The following is a 22,155-nucleotide window of genomic DNA, read 5'->3' on the forward strand; positions in this document are numbered from 1 at the left end:
AAGAACCCTTGATATTTACATTTTGGTAATTACCCATGGTTGAGGTGAGGCACCTAGGTTTGATATATTTTTCCTATTTATACAAAGAACTTGGGATCATTCCCATTTTGTAAAACATTGCAGACATCTACATGCACTGTGCATGGGATTGTCCATACCTTGTATCATATGTGCACAAGATTGCTCATACCTTGTATCATCATCGACATGCACTTTGCACTGTATCATAGCACAAAGGAATACTTCTAATGTGGCTAATGACCATGGTTGTATAAGCATTTATGGATACATGTAAGAGTGTGGGTTTATACCTTGCACTCCCCAAGGGTTTTTTCTTCCGATTAGGGACCTTAGTTTGAGTGGGGGTGTTAAAGCTATATATATGCTAGAGCTTAAAGCTTGCTTTAACTTTGGCTAAGGCACCACCGATATGAATCCATGCATATGATGAATGCAATCACTTCTTTGGGAGGAGCTTCTATCTCAACAGATATGAACTTCATCTCTCTCTCACTCACACACACACACACACACACACACACACACACACACACACACACACACACACACACACACACACACACACACACACACACACACACACACACACACACACACACACGCACACACGCACACACACACACATGCGCGCGCGCACACACACACACACACACACACACACACACACGTGCGCGCGCACACACACACACACACACACACACACACACACACACACACACTTCCTACCCCTTCCTCCCTTTTGTTTAAACCCATTCACCCCCCCCCCACCCCCCCCACCCCGCCCAAATTAACCCCTCATTCCTTTCTTTCACTCCTTTTTTTTTTTCGTCTTTTATATTTTTGTATTTTCCCCTTTCTAATTTATTAACTATCCTTAAAAACCCCCCTTACTTCCTTTTTAATAAATTCTCTTTCCTTGCCCCTTATTTGCTTCGTCATATTACTGTTCAATTGTATTTAATATTTCTACTTTCTCTTGATACTGAGCATGCCCAATAACAGATACAATGTAAGTTATAAGTCTTCACTGCCCATAGGGCCATCTGGGGCTACAACTTCTTGCAGGATCTGGGCTTTAAGTGGGGACCTTGTAAGGGAGTTGTTTTTGCTTTTGGACCAGCAGCACTACCTCGTGGAGGCATCGGTGTGCTCTGCTTTTCTACCGGGACATTTGCAGGTTTGGCACTGGAGCTTGCAGCAACTGTAGGACTTTTTTCCTTTTGCTCCCTATTGGCGGCTCCGCTCCTAGTCTCCAAGATTCTTTAGCACCTTGAGACATGTGAAGGCACAAACTATAAATTTTCGGCACATGTTCATCTTTCGACTCTAAAATTACTGAAAAGCCAAAACCGTCTCACCTTTCTCCAATCCATCCATCTTTCATTTCTTTGCTCTTTTACCAACAAAACTCTGTAGCAGCACGTCATACTTCTCTATAGAAACATCTTGCCCTGAAGGTTCATCCTCCCCTACAGGGGATTTCTCTTTCTCTTTCTGTTCAACTGGAGGGGAATTCCCCTTTCCACTACTGTGCATTTCACTTACATCCTCCTTCCCTATGAAGGAGTCAAGTAGAGACAAACGGTCACACTCAGACCACTTCTGTGATGAACCTGCTTGAGACATTTGTTGCCCTGCAAGTAACAACAATCGAGTGACTGAACATTAACAAGACTTAAATGTAGGAAATAGTCTCTAATAGTGCTTATGTTATTTGCAACTCTTGTTTGAGCTCTAATAGTGCTCTACTAGTCCTACTTCATGTTGTAATTATGCTTTCTAGTGCAAGTTAGTATTCAATTAGTGCTATAATAGTGCTTTCTACCTTTTAGTACTTTAACAGTGCTCAATTAGTACTTACTAGAGTCCCAGTACCTGTTAGTCCTCTAATAGTGGTGAAATAGTGCTTGTTAGTGATCTAATAGTGCTTCTTAGTTCACTAATAATTGGTTTAATCTATGCTAGAACTTAGTAGAGTTCTAGTACCTGTTAGTCCTCTAATAGTGCTATAGTAGTGTTGTAATAGTGTCCTCCAAGGCTATGCTTTAACTTGATATAGTCCAAGTGCCTAGTACTACTCTATTAGTGCTCTAATAGTGCTTGTTAGTGCACTATTAGTGTTGGTCAGAGCTATGATAGAACTTCTTAAGAGTTCAAGTACATGTTAGTCCTCTAATAGTGCTCTAATAGAGTGTTGTAATAGTGTCCTCCAAGGCTATGCTATAACTTGATATAGTTCAAGTGCCTAGTACTACTCTATTAGTGCTCTAATAGTGCTATGACAGTGCTTGTTAGTGCACTTAGTGTTGGTCAAATCTACACTAGAACTTCTCAAGAGTTCAACATGTTAGTTCTGCAATAGTGCTCTAATAGTGTTGTAATAGTGCTCTAATAGTGTTGTAATAGTATTCTTTATGGCTATGCTATAACTTGATATAGTCCAAGTGCTTGGTACTACTGTAATAGTGTTCTAATAGTGATCTATTAGTGCTTGTTAGTGCACTATTAGTGTTGGTCAAAGCTACACCAGAACTTCTCAAGGGTTCAAGTACATATTAGTCCTCTAATAGTGCTCTAATAGTGTTCTAGTAGTGTTCTTCAAGGCTATGCTAGAGCCACACTATAACTTCTCAAGAGTTCAAGTACATTTTAGTCCTCTAATAGTGTTTTAATAGTGTTCTTGAGGGCTATCCCAAAACTTGATAGTCCCAGTGCTTGGCACTACTGTAATAGTGCTCTAATAGTGCTTGTTAGTGCACAATTAGTGCTGGGGTCAAAGCTAAGCTAGAACTTCTTAAGAGTTCCAGTACATGTTATTCCTCTAGTAATGGTCTACTAGCGCTACAATAGTGCCTGTCAGTGCAGTAACACTGCAAGTCAATGGTGTGGTGGTGGTACTTGTTATGTGCTCTAATGGTGCAGGTCAAATATGTGCTACTATTGTAATAAATACTGTAAGTGCTATGCTAGAGCTCTAAACAATGGCCAAGGTAGTGTTGGTGAAAACTTACCTCCAAAGCTGATTGAAGCATGTAGTTTTGTGTCCTCATGTGGTGGTCGATGTGCACCTACTATTAACTAGAAAAGAATTCAATGCATGAGGTTAGACGCTAGGCATGGTGACGCTCGAGGGTGATGGAGGAAAAGGGAATGTGAGGGAAGAAGCATTAACATAGGTGGGGAAAAAAAGATTAAGAGGGGTGGGAATGAAGAGAGGGACTATGGCACAAGGGGGAAGGAAGAGGGGGAAGAGGAGCATGTACATGATGGGAGGTGGAATGTAGAGATGGAGACATCAAGGGAAGAGAGTCATGCTTTATTGGAAAGATGGGGTGGGAAATCAAAGTACTAGCTAGGTGGCTTTACAAGAATGAGCGTGTTCCATCAAGAAATAGCCCCCTCCTTTTATAGCCAAGAGAGGGGGTCTCTCCCAATAAATGCATCCTCCCACATGCATGGTGTGTGTGGAAGAGTGTCCCATGTGGGCTAGGCGGTTACGCACTCTCAATTGTGTGCGACAACCCTTTGCCTCATTTTTCCACATACATCAACCCCCATATCCCAAGTCTAAGATACTCCCTTGGTCTCATCCCAATTTTATAATACGTTCAAACATCTAGGAGGACAAGTGGAGGGTTGGCACAAGGAATCTTGCCACCTCATCCTACTTTCCCATTATTTAACTTGCATTCTTGGACTTTGTACACCCCCCCCCCCCCCACATGGGCCTATCCTACATGGAGGGAATAATCCAATATAATATCCATCTCTACCTATTTTATATTACTTCTTGCATGGTCCTTGGGCCGTATCTCACTAAATGCAAGCGTGGGACTACCTAGGTGGAGGGGTGGTGCATGGAGGACCCATGCAACCTTATCATTTTATATTATTACTACCATGGATTATGTACAACACACCTTATGGGTCCTCTTACATGGAATGGTGGCACATGGTCATGCCCTGCCACCTCAACCTTGGGCCTTATGCACATCATATTTTATTATATTATTGCCACACATACAAGCACACACACATATTTATGCCTTTTACTTTGGTCAAATTTATCCATAACAGTTTCCCCCCCCAGGTAGGGAATGCATAGCATTTCCATGCCTAGGACCATCACGCACAAAGAAGGGCTTGAGATAATGCTTATTGATCACCTTCTTGCCATATGGCTCATGCAGCTCCTGAACTTGTACGGACCCATTGCTACGTTCCTTGATGACTTTGTATGGACCGGTCCACAGTGGGAGGAACTTTTTATCCATCTGGTGGTCCAATCTATTATCAAAACATAGCACAACATCCCCCTCAGCAAAGTGTCTTTCCCATCCCTTGCGAATCTTAGCATCCATGCAGGCCTTTTGTTGGTTCTTTTGGATCTCTGTTTGATGGAGTGCAAGGCATTGGGTTTCATCTACCTTCTCAAGTTGTACCAACCTGGGCTCTACATGTTCATCTTCTATCATCCTCTGTTCTTGTGCCAATCTCAAGGCCGGAATCTCTATCTCTAGTGGTAAAACTGCCTCAGTACCATACACCAACTCAAAAGGAGTGTGACTTGTAGATGTTTTATGAGTGATGTTGTAAGCCCACACAGCTTCAGTGACCTTCTGATCCCACTGGCTCCTGTTCCTTGTGGCCATTTTTCCCATGGATTTACAAAGGAGGCCATTGGTCTGCTCTGTTTGTCCCATGGACGCTGGATGATAGATGCTAGAAGTGCGGTGATCAATACCCATGCGATCCATGAGCAACTCCACTGCTTCATTTAAGAATGGACTCCCATGGTCAGATACTATTTCCATGGGTGTCCCAAACCTTATGCAGATACATTCAAATATGAAATTTGAAACTGCCTTACCATTTGCAGCGGGGAGGGTGATAGCTTCAGCCCACTTAGTGACATACTGAGTGGCTACCAAAAGATACTTCTTTTTGCGGGCAGTCATGGGTAGGGGCCCAACAAAATCTATTCCCCACTTCTAAAATGGATGGATGGACATCGCTGGGTGATGTTGCCCAGGATGCAAATCCTTCCTACCAAAGAATTGGTATGGTTCGCAAGTTTTGCAATACATAGTGACATCCTTGAACAAGGTCAGCCAATAGTACCCAGCATGTAAAATCTTCTTAGTTATATAGTCACTGGCATAGTGGCCTCCACAAAATCCATCATGATAATGCTTCAATACCTTAGGTACTTCATTTGCATCAATGGACCGTCTTAGTACCCCATCCACGCCTTGACGGTATAACACCCCATCAAAGAGAGTGTAGCGCCTACTATCTCTATCGATTTTCTTTCTCTCATAGCTAGTACTTTCTGGAGGAAAGGAGAAAGTGATCAGAAACTTGTAGATTCCACCATACCATGGATCCCCAACTTCTATGGCTACTACAAGGGTTACATCGAGGCATTCCTCTAAATCAATCAAAGCATTCTTCAAGTTGGAACAACCCCCTTTTACAAATTTGAAAGAAAATTCATATTCTTGTAAAACTGCCAGCCATTTGGCTAACTGGCCCATGGGATTTCATGATTGAAGAACCTGCTTTGCAAGACCATTGCTACAAATTATAATGAAGGACTTTCCAGCAACATAATGCTTAAATTTCTCAATGCAGAACACCAAAGACAAAGCATGCTTGTCAGCCTCAGAGTAGCGTCGTTCAGTTTCGAGCAATTGTCGAGAAGCAAATCGAATGGGATACGTGAACCGATCCTCCCCTTGCTGGAGAAGAATACCTGCCAGAGTATGCTCACCAAACCCATGATTGATATAGAAAGTCTTTGGCCAATCAAGATTGCGTAGAATGGGTTCTAAAGCCAGAGCACTCTTGATTTGTACAAACCCATGATCACAATCAAGAGAAATCAACTCCATCTTTTAATAGCATAGTCATGGGTTGCGTCAAAGCAGCATATTGATAAATGAAGCGGTGATAGTATCGTGCTAGATTGACAAATGAGCGTACTTGATGTTTGGTTGTTGGCAGGGAGAGCTTGAGGATAGCTTCTACCTTCTTGGGGTCAAGCTTGATGCCCTCAGATGAGACAATATGTCCCAGTAACCTCCCTTGAGTGGCTCCAATGGTGCATTTATAAGGGTTGAGGCTACCATTCCCATCATTGACCCTTTGGAAGGCCAACCTAACCTTCATGACATGCTCCTTACGTGCTGAGAATATACAAAAATAATCTAAAAACACCTCCAAGAAAACCCCCCAAACACCATCTGCATAAATCTTTGAAAGGTAGCAGGAGCATTGGTGAGCCCAAATGGCATTACTTTGAATGCAAATGTCCCCCAAGGTGTGGCAAATATGGTTTTAAGCACATCCTCCTCAGCAATTCTGATTTGATAAAACCCGGAGTAACCATCACAGAAAGTATACATCTCATGACCACTTACCTTCTCAAGAATGAGGTCTTGAAAGGGAAGAGGATGATGGTCCCTCTTGGTGGTTGCATTGAGTTTTTTATAGTCGATGCAGACCCGCCACTTGTTGTTTTTCTTTGGGGTGACTACCACTGGTGAAACCCATTCAGTATTGTGAACCGGAACAATACACCTAGCTTCTATAAGTTTTTGCAACTCTGAGCGCAAAGCATCGGTTTGTAGGGGTCCTAATCTCCGATACTTTTGAGCCACAGGCTTCGCATCAGGTTTCAACTCTATCTTGTGCTCTATGGCAGTCACATGGCAAAAGTGGCGGTAGCTAGTTGCGAAGAGGTCAGGGAAATCTTTGAACATTTCTAGGAACTCATCTTTCTCACTTGGAGTGACGTTTGGGGAAAGCATAGATTCAAGCTATTGAGGACTAGCTGTTACCTGGCGGGGTCAGAGACACCCCCATCATGTAAACTTCCTCCTTTGAGAACTCCCCCCCATCTGATTCTTCCATTGATTTAGACACCGAGGATGAGAGAGTATCACTGTCTTGCTCCTCTTCTTCTTCTGGTTCAGTGGCACCTGGTTGCACCAGGATCTTCTCCTTAGAAGCACCAAAAGACATGTGTCGTGTCTTCCAATAGCTGACTACATCACTCTTTCTCAACCATGGTCTCCCGAGTATGGCTGGGTAACTCCTGCCTGTATCTTTAATGTCCACTATATAGAAATTGACGGTGGTAGTCAACCCATTGACAGTGATGGGCAAATCCTCAATGACTCCCAGGGTGGTGAATCGTTGACCATCTGCTACCTTGATTCTAGTGGAGGAACGCCTTGCTTAATGCTATTAGTTGAGGAAGCGTGATGCTCAAAGACCGATGAGCATGGTCCTGAATGACCCAATAGTCCTCTTGCCTCGAGCCGATGGGAAAATTCGAGGGCGACCACTTACTCCTGCACCTTCTTCCCGGGGCAGCCTGGTCCACGATTTGGAGAGGAGTCCGAGGTGGTACGACTTCTTTTCCCGAGGTCAAGGATCTCTACGTTAGAATCCTCAGTGCCTAATTCACTTAGAAGATTCACCCTTGGAATATTGGGACATTCCATGCGATAATGACCCTTCTGGTGGCACTCGTAGCACACAACATTATCACATTCTCTTGGAGGGTAATTGGCTTGATTTCTGATGCCCACCATCTCAAGCCGAAGATCATTCAGGGCCTTGGCTAGGTCATTGACTGTGGGTTCTTTAGCAAGAGGGGCCGGGGGAGTAGGAAGGAGGGTGGCTCATGGGCGAGGCTGGGAAAATCTTCCAGGCGGAGGTTGAGGATATACTTCTTGTTGAGGGTAAGCATCTAAGGGAGGACCATACATTTCAGGTGGAGGCGGTGGATACATCCCTGATGAGGGGTGGGGGTATGCCCCTGAGTTTGACCCCCCAGGTTATTGTTGCAATAATTGAGGGGGTTGCAGAGGGACGATCATCTTCTTTGAAGTGGGGTCAATGAAGCAGGGTCAGCAGACTGAACTTTATCAAACTTTTGAGCAATCTCATGTGCTAGCACCATAGTTTTTGGATTCTCCCATTTAAGCTTGAGGTAAAATTCATCACTTGCTCCTGCTACAAGGTAGCCCAACACATGCTGAGTCATTCCAGCTTGAAATCCGGCATTGTCCTTCTGCGTGGCAATTAAAAGGTCTAGGAGCATGGCCACTCGATCCACATATCTATTATCGACGCGCCGTCTCACCTTCTGACTGCTTCAAGTTTGCCACGTGCAGGTACACATTCTCTGGCTCCTCTTCTTTGCCAAAATACTCAATCATCGCTGCTGTTAACCTTGGCCAGCTTTGGCGAATGTCGTCGGCCTGCTTCTCATACCACACTTGAGCCAAACCCTCTAGAAATGTGGGAAGAACCAACAGCCATCTATCTTCAATAAGAAAGTTGAGAGAAACACAACGGCGCTTGAAGGCCACAAGATACTCATTTGGATTTTCTTCAACTCATTCACAGAACATGGGAATATCAGCCATGCTTGAAAAATGGAAAAGAGAGAGTCGAAATGAGGCTTATCTATTGGCAAACAATGGAAAGAGGTAGCTTGAACTGAAAATCAGGTGAAGATACATCCACAAAGCATACATAGGCAGGGTAGGGTGTGACTGGTGTATTGTGAAATACTACACGGGAAGAATCTTAAGCATAGAATATCTCATAGACAATCTTAAAAGGACCAACCCTCATGATATCGCATCCATCTTTAAAGCGAGGGTTGGAGACACGGCGTTGCATGAGGTTGTTCATCAAGGCAAACAAGAATGCCATGACAAATGTCAACAATTGGAGAGCTTGCACATCACCTTCAGCTTCTTCTAGTTCTTGCTATTTCTTCAAGGGGTGTGCGGTCTGGCATCCTTCTTTTGAGCAATGTCCTTGAGGACCTCTCTGATGATCTTCCGAAGTCGGTAAACTCGTATCAAATATGCCCAACACTTAGTTTCATGATGACCACAACCTTTGCATTCCTTACAAATGATCACCCTCCTTCGTGGCTTGTGGCTTTGTTGGGGCGGTGCTTCCACTTGCTTCATGTGTGATTGAAGTACAAGCTTCACGTGCCAAGAAATCAGCAACTATATTTTGAGCTCGAGGGATATGCTGAATTTTTACCTCTTCAAATTGTTAGCAAAGTTCCAATGCTTGTTGATGTCGTGGAACCAAGCCTTCGCTCAGCACCTTCTAGCTTCCACTAACTTGTTCACACATGAGTTGAGAATCTCCTTGCACCTCAAGTTGCTTGATGCGATGTTCTTGCGCCTTTTGTAGCCCAAAAATGAGTGCCGAGTACTTAGCTTGGTTGCAAGTACTTGCTGGTGTAGACTTGCTATAACAATACACCTCACCCCTTGGTGAAGTGAGCTTCATACCCACACCAGCAGCCTTGGTCGAAGGTTTGTATGCGCCGTCAAATTGGAGGAGCCAAGATGTCATCACACCAAGACTCAAATCTGAACATCCCAAGTTTCTCGGTAGTCCAAGATAGGTAGAAGGAGAGGGTGGGGAGAATTCAATACTTGAGCAAGACATTCAGCACCAAATAAACTTGCAATCCTTTGTTGATAACTTATCTTTAGACTAAAAAGAATTACAACTTGAAGCTCGAAATGAGGCACAAAAGGTTGATTAGGTACAAAGGGATTCCTTGGTCGAAACATTACCAACCATAGTCAAGAGCCCTAGAAATCTTTGTAATGAGATGGAGAAGAAATCATTCAAGACGAGCTTACCCATAGGAATTAATAAGCAGATGCGCTAAATCTCCCCCCAAGCTTGGGGAGCATCCCACCCTTCGAAGAATGTCACCCTTTTAATTACCTCCGATGCAGTAAGTAGCTCGATCACTGCACAATGAGTAGAATTAAAATCAAAGTCCTCCCAGTGTATCACTAATTCTTCACCTTGAATCATCCACGATGTATCATCCCACTCGTCGTCTCCTTGAACAATGCATTGTACAATCAGTTGTTGAAGATCGACATGAAGATCAAGAAAGAGATCTCGCCAATTGGTAGCCGTAATGAGCGGAGGACCAAGCACCAAATCCTTGAACTCATTGAGAAGTGACATAAATATCCACCCTCCTCGTGTGGCGTGCATCCAAAGAGTGAACTTGAAAAGGTTCAGAATCTATGATCTAGTATCAGATATGAATAGAGCACATGAAATGAAGTACTTTTGCTTTTTACAACAAGAGGAAACTCCCTACGGTTAGAGAGTTACAGTTCATGAGATTTCACCATATAAGCGATATCTTTACACTTTCATCACTTCCTATTTGCTGGCCCATTGGTAAGTCTTTCTTTTGTGAATGGGGAGGTCTTGGGTTCAATTCCCACTCCTTAATAAAAGGAGAGGAGAGGAGAGGAGAGGAGAAGAGGAAGAGGATAGGGGTGTGAGATCTTTTGCAGGAGCCCAAAAAGTCTGTCCACGATGCGCAGGTGCGCCAGAAGACACAGGAACCTAGGAAAACAATCGCGATCTGTCCATGACCCGCAAATGCACCAGAAGACGTAGGAACTCAAAAAACAATCGCAGTTCATGATCTGTTCATGATGCGCAGATGTGCTAGCTGCAACTAGGGGGCGTGCGGGTGTTGCAGATGCGCATGAGCAGTTTTGCGGGCGCTATCGACTAGAAGATGCGTGGTGCTGTGTAGGAACCCAAAAGATGCGCACGAACCGCAGGCTAAAGGCGCAGAAACTGAGAAGTTTTGCAGCCACAGAGACGGAGAACTACAAGCAGAAGATATGCAGATTGGAGGCACGGAAGCAAAGAACTGCACACGGAAGGTGCTGCAGAACTACACTCAGCCGTAGGAGTAACGAATTTTACACCACTAGCCGTGGAGATTTCGATCCCAGTAGCCATACCAATTCTATTAACTAGAAAAGAATTCAATGCATGAGGCTAGATGCTAGGCATGGCGACGCTCGAGGGCCATGGAGAAAAAGGGAACGTGAGGGAAGAAGCATTAACATAGGTGGGGAAAAAGAGATTAAGAGGGGTGGGAATGAAGAGAGGGACTCTGGCACAAGGGGGAAGGAAGAGGGGGAAGAGGAGCATGTACATGATGGGAGGTGGAATGTAGAGATGGAGACATCAAGGGAAGAGAGTCATGCTTTATTAGAAAGATGGGGGGGGAAATCAAAGTACTAGCTAGGTGGCTTTACAAGAATGAGTGTGTTCCATCAAGGAATAGCCCCCTCCTTTTATAGCCAAGAGAGGGGGTCTCTCCTAATAAATGCATCCTCCCACATGCATGTTGTGTGTGGAAGAGTGTCCCATGTGGGCTAGGCGGTTACGCACTCTCAATTGTGTGCGACAACCCTTTGCCTCATTTTTCCACATACATCAACCCCCATATCCCAAGTCTAAGATACTCCCTTGGTCTCTTCCCAATTTTATAATACGTTCAAACATCTAGGAGGACAAGTGGAGGGTTGGCACAAGAAAGCTTGCCACCTCATCCTACTTTCCCATTATTTAACTTGCATTCTTGGACTTTGTACACCCCCCCCCCCCCACATGGGCCTATCCTACATGGAGGGAATAATCCAATATAATATCGACCTCCACCTATTTTATATTACTTTTCCCATGGTTCTTGGGCCATATCTCACTAAATGCAAGCATGGGACTGCCTAGGTGGAGGGATGGTGCATGGAGGACCCATGCCACCTTATCATTTTATATTATTACTACCATGGATTATGTACAACACACCTTATGGGTCCTCTTACATGGAAGGGTGGCAAATGGTCATGCCCTGCCACCTCAACCCTGGGCCTTATGCACATCATATTTTATTATACTATTGCCACACATACAAGCACACACACATATTTATGCCTTTTACTTTGGTCAAATTTATCCATAACACTACCACCAATGATCATGCAGCATCAGTTATTTGTTGTCCACAACACGCCAGATGCACGCACTCTTGCTCGATGGCGCATAACTATGCGAATTAGCAAAACAAATGGTACAGGTGTTTGCATGGTAGCATGCAAACACCCTATACCTCATCATCATGGCCAAGGCTGCACCCAACACAAGAACCAAAACTATCAAAGGGATTGGAATCCTAGCAGCTTACTGCCAGCATGGCACAGGAGGCTGCAGAGTTGTAGAGGTGACACATGGCATCATCGTCGTGGGTTCGAATGAGAAAAGAAAAATTAAGAGAACAACTACTAATTGCTAGAGATATGGTTGCTGACACAAACATCGACATGATACTACAATCTAACATCGGGTACAGAGACTTCAACTGCCTGTGAGCATCAACGGACTACAAGAACAAACTAAAGAAAAGCGCATTTACAATGCTTCACCAACTAGGCACGCCAATGTTCTTCGTAACACTATCTTCTATGGAAAAACTATGGGACCCACTAGTCCAATGCTTGCACGACCTGCAAGATCCCTCAACTCTACCGCAAGCCAATACAGCAAAGGGGCTTCTACATGAACTAATTTGGTCAGACCCTGTCACAACAGCGTGCTACTACATTCACAAATTCAAGTTGCTGAAAACTCTACTGTGCACAAAAAGATTAATCTATATTGGGAAAGTCCTAGACTACTTCTTCGTCATCACTGAATTCTAAAATAGGGGAAGCTAGCATGACCACGAGCTTATATGGATTGAAAACGCACCATCTCTTGAGGAGGCAAGTAAAGATGAATTTGTAAACTTCATTGATCAATACATTTCAATAGAAATCTCATTATTTGATGCTAAACAAAGTGAAATTCAAGTGCATAGGCATAGAAGGATATGCAACAAGCGAAGAAGTGCTGCAGGTTTGGGTTTCCAAGAGCACCAATGCAGAACACAACAATATTGGAACCACTTCCAGTTGATGATGACCACTACGCTCATTCGCGCAATGCAAAACTTATCTACAACACATTAGAGAAAGACAATGTAATGTCGATGGACTTTGTCACATACCTTGACTACGTGGGATTGAATGAGGATACATACCTTTTTGCTCTCAGATAAAAAATCCGAGCTAACTATTTTCCTAAAGAGGGACCCAAAGGACATATATACAAATAACTTTAACCAGACACTCTCAAACTTATGGGGAGTGAATACTAATATACAATTCATTCTAAACCCGCATGGAGCAGCATCATATTGCACATCGTGCATCGCTAAAGAAGATAAAGCTACAAGTGATGCTATGAAGGCCGCAATGCACAAAGCAATGAAAAACAAGGCAAACACGGATGAACGGTGCGCAAGGTTGGGAATGCAATACTCAACACACAACAAGCAAGCAGTGTACCTGACCCTTTCTCTACCCCTCACAAGTAGCTCAAGAGAATTTATATATATTAACACAAGCTCGTCAGAGGAACGCACACTACTGCTCAAAAGGCGTTGGCCTACACAAAAAAATCAAACATACATTCTTGGCGACTTCAACATTGATTACAAAAAAGAAAACAAGAACTTGAGAGACCTAAAAAAACTTATGCAAAAGCATAATTTGTAACAAATAATTAACACACAGACAACTATATATGGATCGACACTTGATCACATTTGGACAAACTCACACACATAAAAAATAAATTATGGAACACAGTTCAGTTACTCGACAGATCACTCCATCTTATTCACAACAATTGAAGACACTACTTGAAAAATAAAAAGGGTAGGCCTAATGAATATAATTCATCCTTGTTCGCATTGTAGTGAACGCTGGGGGGTACACTATTAAGAAACCCTAGATACGACGTGCGTTTAAGGGGTATTATAAAAACCCCGTACCTCTGAATTTTGCATGGATAAAAATACCCCTTTTACAAATGTACTGATTTTTTTCAAAGTTCAATTAAAAAACCCCATATGTAAATACATTTCTGAAAATGTACCTAAAATATTTGAATTAAAAAATCCCTCCATTTGAACCCACGTTGTATACTTACATATTTCTCAGTGAACCCACCGAGAGTGAACGCATACGGAGTGTCCAAGATAGAATACCACACGTTTTAGGGGCTTGGTCTAAACGTTCTTGGGGCTGGATTTGGATAGTCTTGTAATAATTGCTCTACATTAGATTATACATCCTCGAATATACAGATCATCAGCCCAGTAAGTAGTTCTATACTGCATGTCCAGCTGCCACCCCATGCCAGTCCAGGGGCTTTGCATCCGATTATACATCCTCAGCTTCATCGTAATAAGTGCTTCGAACGTTCTTTTCTTGTATCATCAGCCGGCCATAGTTTTCATGGCTGTGTCCAGCTGCCACTGCATGCACGCATTATATCTTCCTCTTCTCTCCCTTTCCATAATAATCTGCTTGCAGTGATCCACTTGCAGTAGATATAACATGAAACATATGTTCTCTATCATTAGCAAACTCCCGTTGCACACAGTTTTGGTGGTTTTCTTGCTGCAAAGCTATGCGCAGCTCCCGCTCCATGTCCATGGTTGATTTTCTCCTCCCTGTTGATTTTGTGGTTGCTGCTTTGTTTTGATGATAATCGATCCGGGCTGCGGCACGCATTGTTTCTGCGATGACGTTCCTGCGTATCGTTTCATTCATTAAGCATCCCTTCATGTCGCTTGTTTGCTTGGTGACTTCGCTTCTGCAGGACGTTCCAGAGATCTGGCGCAACCAGGAAGCCGCAACAGCACAGGGAACAGCACGAGAAGCGCCGTATTTAGAGAATACATAGGCGGCGGAGGCGCTGCGTTAACCGATATCCCCATCGACAGCTCGGTGGAATTCCACTTTCTCCTCGCTTTCGTCATGGACGAGCCTCAGGACAATTCCACACAAGGCCCAACCAACGGCAACTTCTCTGCCTTCTGGCAGCCCAGGATATCGCCCGCGCACGTCAGAGCCATCAAGGCGAACAACAGCAATGTGAAGGTCGCTATGAGCTTGGGCGGAGGCGGTTATACGGCGGTGTTCCAGCCCGTCACCGTGTCTTCGTGGGTCAGAAACGCCGTTGCTTCGCTTACGACGATAATCAGAGATTACTCCTTAGATGGAATCGACGTGGACTACGAGATATTTGACGCTACGGAAAACGAGTTCGTGGCTTGCATAGGGGAAGTGATGACCGAGCTTAGGAAGCTGAAGCTGATCACGATGGCATCCATAGCTCCGTATCCAGGGACAGACGCTTACTACACAGAGCTGTGGAAGAAATACGCCAGCGTGATTGACTACGTGAATTACCAGTTCTATTCAGAGGGGGACATGCCAGTGTCAGATTACGTGAGTCTTTACAAGGATACGAAGGCTATGTATCCTGGAGCCAAAGTGATCCCCAGCATGGAGACCATAAGCAACGGCACACAGATAGTGCCATCCAGTGCGATACAGGGGTGCCAGAAGATCAAAGACGACGGTGATTTGCAGGGCATCTTCATCTGGAGTGCGGACCAGTCCTACAAAGATTTCCAATACGAAAAGAAAGCTCAGTCACTTCTGGCCTCCTGATCGATCGATCAATCTATATCTTCTTCTTAGATGCTGAACAAACGTTTAACCCTTTCCCTCGTCGAGATCATTCTCTGTCCATTGTGTCTTCGAGATCTTCTCCTCTCTATGTTAACCATTGCAGCAATTTGGATTTTAGCAACCCACTATATTGACTTAGCTAACCATCTCTCTCTCTCTCTCTCTCTCTCATAGACCCTTTGGTCTACTCATATTTACCAACGGAGTGTTCAGCATACATGTTTTTTGCTAAGGAACTCTCAAGCAAGCGAAGCTACTTTTACCTTTGAAAAATATAGTCAAAGCACTAATTATCAATATGTAAATTACTTCTACTCTACAATATATCACAAATACAACAACACAAAGCAACTATAGACGTGTTTGATAGACTCTCAAAATAGCGGACACGTCTATAGGCATTGCTTGAATAGAGAAATTACAAGCACATCTAATAGTGCGTCTAATAGCTCGTCTATTTGCGCGTGTATTGACACGTCTATTTGTGCATCTACACTGAGAAAATACGGGCCTGTCTAACACTGCGTTTGTCAACGCGTCTATTTGCACGTGTATTAGCACATCTACACTGAGAATTAGATGCGTATTTAGCCGCGTATTTAGACGCAAAACAGAGAATACAGAAAGTGAGATTTTGGTGTACATCACTGCTTTCCAAACATTGCCCATGATTACCAAAGCACATAATTTTAACAAAAACATCAATGCTTTTTTGCAAGTCCACATATACAAGAATTAAGTGAGGTGAGGAGAATGAGACAATATGTAAAATAGTTTTGCCAATATCAATGATGGGCTACTTTTAGATCTACAAATACATTCAACCCACTACTACTTGTGCTACTCATGTGCTCATCGAAATCAGCATCACCAATGGTAGGCTCGTCCTCACGGGTAATGGCCTCAATATCTATATCTCCTATCTCATGATCATCCTCATCTCTCGTATCACGGTCGTCATCACGTCCATGGCCATGATCATCCTCCATACGCTCCATATTAGTAAATGTACTATACATCACTTTGGAACGTGGCATAATAGGTATGACATGCCACCATCTATTATTATCTACCATTGGTTGATAGAAAACCTAATTCAAACACAAATATAATCATGTTATTTTCCTTGCATCGAAGGTATCAAATATTTAAAAGCGAGTATTTTTATATGTGTGCACAGTACATGTTCACATTGTTGCGGTAGTACTAGTGTGTCCTTCCTACTTTGCCAAAACTTTGTGGAGTCAATAGTTACAAAGCCACTTGCATGGCATTTGATTGTTGCATTAGGGCCTCTTTCCACCACGTCCTTAAACCACTTTATATCCAAAACATACACAAAGAACTGTCGAAAGTCAAGCTTAATAATATCTTGGATTATGCCACAATAATCATCCATGGCTCCATTGGCTCCGTCAAAGCTAGCAATGACATCACAATCTTGTGTGTTTCTCTTATCATCACTCCGTTGTGTCCGAAAATGCTTGCCCTCACACCATATAGCATTGAACATAGTGCACTACACCAAGAAAAAATCAATTAAATAAGCAATCTAAATTATTGAAAGCTCCTAACTTATGCATAACATTCTATATACTGACCTTGCTCATGCATCCACAACAAGACAAAGCACCCACAGACGCGCACACAGATGTGTTTACTGAACTAAAAAAAAAACTTACGGGCGTGTCTATTTGCACGTCTATTTCTGTGTCTAGAGACCCGCGTCTAACAGCGTGTCTATATAGCAGACAGACGTGCATATAGACGTGTAAATAGACGCTCTACTAAAAAATTTAAAAGACAGACAGACGCATCGTTAAACACATGTATAGACGCATTTATAAACAGTCTTATAGACTTGTTTATAGACACAAATCGACGCTTCTCGAATAGATAGACGCGTATATAGACGCGTTTATAGACGCACTGATAGACACGCTACATAATATATTTTTTTAAATTTATAGAATGTTGTGTATGTTGTGTATGCTATATAGTTACAAGAATCCCATTTCCACATTGTGTAATTCAATTCTTACAGCCAACCACATTTTAATTACAATTCCAAATAAAACATTACAACTCTAAAATGCAATAAAATTGAAAGCTCAAAAAGTGCTTGTATGTACATATACACGAAGCTAAGCCACATCATGTGGCTTCAAGTACAAAAAATAAGAGGAGTGTATATACAAGAGGCACGAAACCAAGCCAGTGGCTTTAAGTACAAAAAAAGAGTAGCTAGCACTACTTCTACGACTAATCTATATTCTCCACATCCTCGCTCCCTTCCACGCTCCCTTCTGCGCTCCCTTTTGCACTCCCTTCTCTGCCTCCTTCCTCGTCTTCTTCCTTGTCTTCTTGTGCAGGGACCTGTAAACAAGGGACAACATATATCAATGTATGAAAAATCAAATCTTTACTTATAATATTAACATTATTTAATTACTTTCAAATACCTCGGGGGTCGCTCCAGTAGCCCGGATATACTGCTTCTCAGTAATCAACCCGTCATAATAGAAGTGCTTCCATGTATCTCCTCTGCGATGGTGGCGGTGGTAGGTTGTCTCGACAGGAGTAGGGTATCTGCCCACGATATCAAGCTGCAAGACGACACAATTTGCGGAGGGGTTAGTACAAAGAAACAACCTCCTAATAAACTACATAAGCAATGTAATTTGAGATCGATACTTACAAATTGGGCCTCCCATGATTCAACACCCCCTGCTCCAAAATGCACGCTTCCATATTGCTCCATCTGGATCCTTCGTGCCTCCATGTGCTGCAGACTGGGGTCCTCCCTCGCTGACTTCATTGCCTTCTTCCACTCATGCTTGTGAGCGTAGGCCCCTTGGTGGTTAACCTCCCTCGAGCTTGGCAAGCTCCGCTAGTGCCTGCCTCTTAAGCGAAGATCTTTTATTACCAAGTATCGTAACAATCTTTGACTTAGCCCATTTATCTATGAACTGACGATTGGGGGGGTTAGGATACCTAGAGCGAACAGTAGCGAGGGTCTCATCAGCTAACCTCTTTGGTTGGTCTTTGTAGTGGATAAAGCAATCTCTGTAATTGTTAGTAATTACAGAGCACATGAAGGCCATGATGTCCTTTCCCCGTGCATCCATCAAGATGCCTCCAGTCTGAGTGATGTCATAAAAGATCATACCATCACCCGGAGGCACGTCTAAATCATCTGAATCATCATCATCCCCACCACCGCCCCTCCCAAGCACTGTGCCATGCATCCCCCATCGCTCTCCCTGCTACTATGCCTGCTACTGTGTCATGTCGAGCTAGTACGCTAGCCACTCGTAGCTGGAGACTGCACGGGACTACGTGGACCACTGGTACCTCACAAGCTCGCCCATCTTGTAAATACAATCCTTCACGTCCTTCGATGCACTACGAGAAATGCTAGTAGGTAGTATGAACTGAACCCACGAGGAGGTGGTTGATTAGTTGCTTATAATTATTCACTCACAAATTTGAAAGGAAAAAGATATTATGCACATAAAATACTTACTTGGAGCATCTTGTGCCAATCATGAGATTTCAAGCCATATAATTGCTCTACACCTCTTTTCTTGCTCTTTATAAAGGCTCCTTCAAACACCTCATGCATCCAGTGGGAGTACAAATTGTAGTAATAGCATGCTTCACTGCCGCCATCTCTAGCTTTGATAACCTCCATGGTGCACGAGGTAAAAAAACACGCCCATTTGGTCTCTCTTGTGGCCAAGCTTCATGCATCCTCCCTGTGGTACGTAGATCCTCCCTTATGCCTAGGGGATCTCGTGTCCCATTCAAATGCTCCCAAATGGTAGATGCCACATTCTTGAAGATATGCATGGGATCAAGCAAGTGATTGATCTTGAGGTGGGACCAGTATGGTAAACGATAAAAGATGGAGTATCTAAACAAAAGCTGGTGTTAGTGGGCAATCTTTATTTCCAGCCAATATAGCACACAATGGTTACAAACCCTTACCGACTCATGCCAAGTGGTGGAGGAGTCATGGAACCATCCCAAATTCTCATCCAATCTCCTACGGTGAGTGATTGTGGAATTAGAAGGGGCAGCATAACATGTCCTTTCTTAATAGCCATAGAGGGTGGAAGATTATAATTCACCAATATCACTGGCCATACACTGTAAGAGGTGCTTTTGAGCTTTGCAATGGATTTGCACTTGAACATATGTTGGATGCGAGGGATTATGGGAAAATGTCATAGAACCTTATGAGGCATGTCCAAAGTTTTGAGATCTGCTCTATATCTTGCCTCTCCACAAGTAGGGCACTCTGTTGCATCCTTATGTAGTCCACGAAATAAAACGCAATCGTTGACGCATGCATGGATGCGCTTGTAATCTAATCCTCCAAGAGAGGTCACATGTTGCCTTGTCATATCTCTTGAGGTCGGTAATTTATTCTCCCGTGGAAGCATTTTACACAATAGCCTGCATGTGAAGACCATAAATGAGGAAAAGCATTCGAGTAATTGACCCACTAGCATAATTCACCATGTTTGCAAAATAGACTTTTAAGCTTACTTGAGTAATGAATTCAAACTTGCATTGCTCCATCCATAGATGGTTTGCAAGTTTAGTAACTCAAGGGAGGCACGTAGAACAGAGAAAGTGCACCCCTCAAACAGTGGAGTTGATGCTGTGGTAAAAAGATCGTCCTGCTCCATGCTATCATCCCTCCCTTCGGATTGATGGACATATAAATCCTGCACCATATCATCAAACACCTCCTCCTCCATGGCTTCATGAGGTAATGGTGGAGGGCTACTATCACCATCACTCCATGCATCTGTAACGGTCCCTCCTGAATATCCCACCTCATATCGCCGACACTTTGCCTCCTCACGGCGAGCATAGGGCAACATATGTGGGTGTGGCACTGCATCTTGTATCAAATTAAAACGGGATCATAACTCAAACATATGAACACCCATAGGTATCTCAATCAACCTTAACTCGTTAACACTTACCATGTTTATGGTCGCATCCCATTCTCCATACTTTGAGATGTGATTGAGTGTAATCCTGCGTGCACGATACATGTTTCCTAAACATCGATCACACATACATTTGATTTTTTTCTCCAACCACATTTCGTGATGGTGGATACGGAGGGATTCATCCTCACTGGAGCTACTTGTTGAAGATGAAGACATCCTATAAACAAACAACCCAAAAAAATTTGCTTTTCTTCAAATATTTAATTTTAAACTCTGTGGCGCATCTGAAGACGCATCTAAAATTACGCCTGTCTATTCTATGGTGCGCGTCTATAGGTGCGTCTAAAACCACGTCTGCTCTGTGTATGTAGACGTGTAATTACACGTGTATTTAGATGCGCTATTAAATGTGCTTATAGACGTGATTTTCAAATCTGCTTTTAGCGCGCTCGCTTTGCTTTTCTTCACATTACATATACTTTGCACGGCCGGCTTGCTTTGCTATTAATAGATCCACAGTTTTGACGCTTAAGAGGAAGAGAGGAAGGCACCCACACTTACTTCCAAGCTTACACTTAAGAGGAAGGCACCCACACTTACTTCCAGGCTTATAGGAGAAGAGGGAGAACAAGGAAGAGAAGCAACTTTGAAGAAGGAGAAGAAGCTTCCATACCTTTGTCCAAGGTAAGTCTCTTTACGGTTGATATTTTTTGAAAGTTGCTCTCTTTGGATTTGTCCTTTGTCGTATCCAAGAAACGAATGATTTTGGTATCAGTGTTACGTTTTTGTGTCGGGCGCATGTCCTTTTCTACTTTTTAGAATAGTCCGTCTGTCGGAGCGCGTCTATAGACGCATCTCAGAGCACATCTAAAACCACATCTATAGGCGCGTCTAGACTGTTTGCAGACACAGACAACTGCATCTATAGACGTGGTGTTATACGCAAAAATAGATGCGCTTCTCAGATGCGTTTATAGACGCGCTCTGACAGTAATCTTTTTCGACAGTAATCTTTTCTTCCCTTTCCCTTTCTTCTCAGCTCATCAGTAATCGTCTTTTTTTCTTTTTTCCAGTTCATCATGTGGCCAGGAAGCTCTTCGGGCTCACCTGATCTCCGGGAGTCTATTTTTAGGGATTTATATAACCTTTTAGGGCACCCTCCCAGTCCTGTGGAGTTATATGGGTATATGACGGGTACTCTAAACACCCCTAGGAGTCGGCACTACAGACTCCAAACCACCCCACACCAACTGAGATTACCCCAATGGAGTCAGCACAGCCCAGCCGGCTACACAGCTGAGGCCCTTCTCCCATGCCGTCTTATGCCCCTTCCCCCATGCCGTCTTATGCCCCTTCCCCCATGCCATCAGGAGGTCCTTCTATCTCACAGAGCCGTCGGTGTATTCCTGTGTAGTCGAGACTCGATTCTCTAGCTACGAGTGGTCCACGTAGTCCTGTGCAGTCTTCAGCTACGAGTGGCCAGCGTACTAGCTCGACACGACATGGTAGCAGGCGTAGTAGTAGGGAGAGCGGTGGGGGATGCATGGCATAGTGCTTTGGGAGGGGTGGTGGTGGGGACGATGATGATTCAGATGATTTGGACGTGCCTCCGGGTGATGGTATGATCTTCTATGACATCACTCAGACAGGAGGCATCTTGATGGATGCACGGGGGAAGGACATCATGGCCTTCATGC

General features: G+C 43.6%; 1 pseudogene; it reads left to right on the forward strand.

Moving 5' to 3' along the window:
• The first annotated feature begins 14,532 nt into the window (after positions 1-14,532).
• LOC147885751 (chitinase 2 pseudogene) lies at positions 14,533-15,467 on the forward strand (annotated as a pseudogene).
• Positions 15,468-22,155: the final 6,688 nt, after the last annotated feature.

Source organism: Dipteris shenzhenensis, chromosome 25 (genome assembly GCF_047967505.1).
Source record: "Dipteris shenzhenensis isolate YYH24624 ecotype China chromosome 25, Dip_SZ_1.0, whole genome shotgun sequence".
Lineage (NCBI taxonomy): Eukaryota > Viridiplantae > Streptophyta > Polypodiopsida > Gleicheniales > Dipteridaceae > Dipteris > Dipteris shenzhenensis.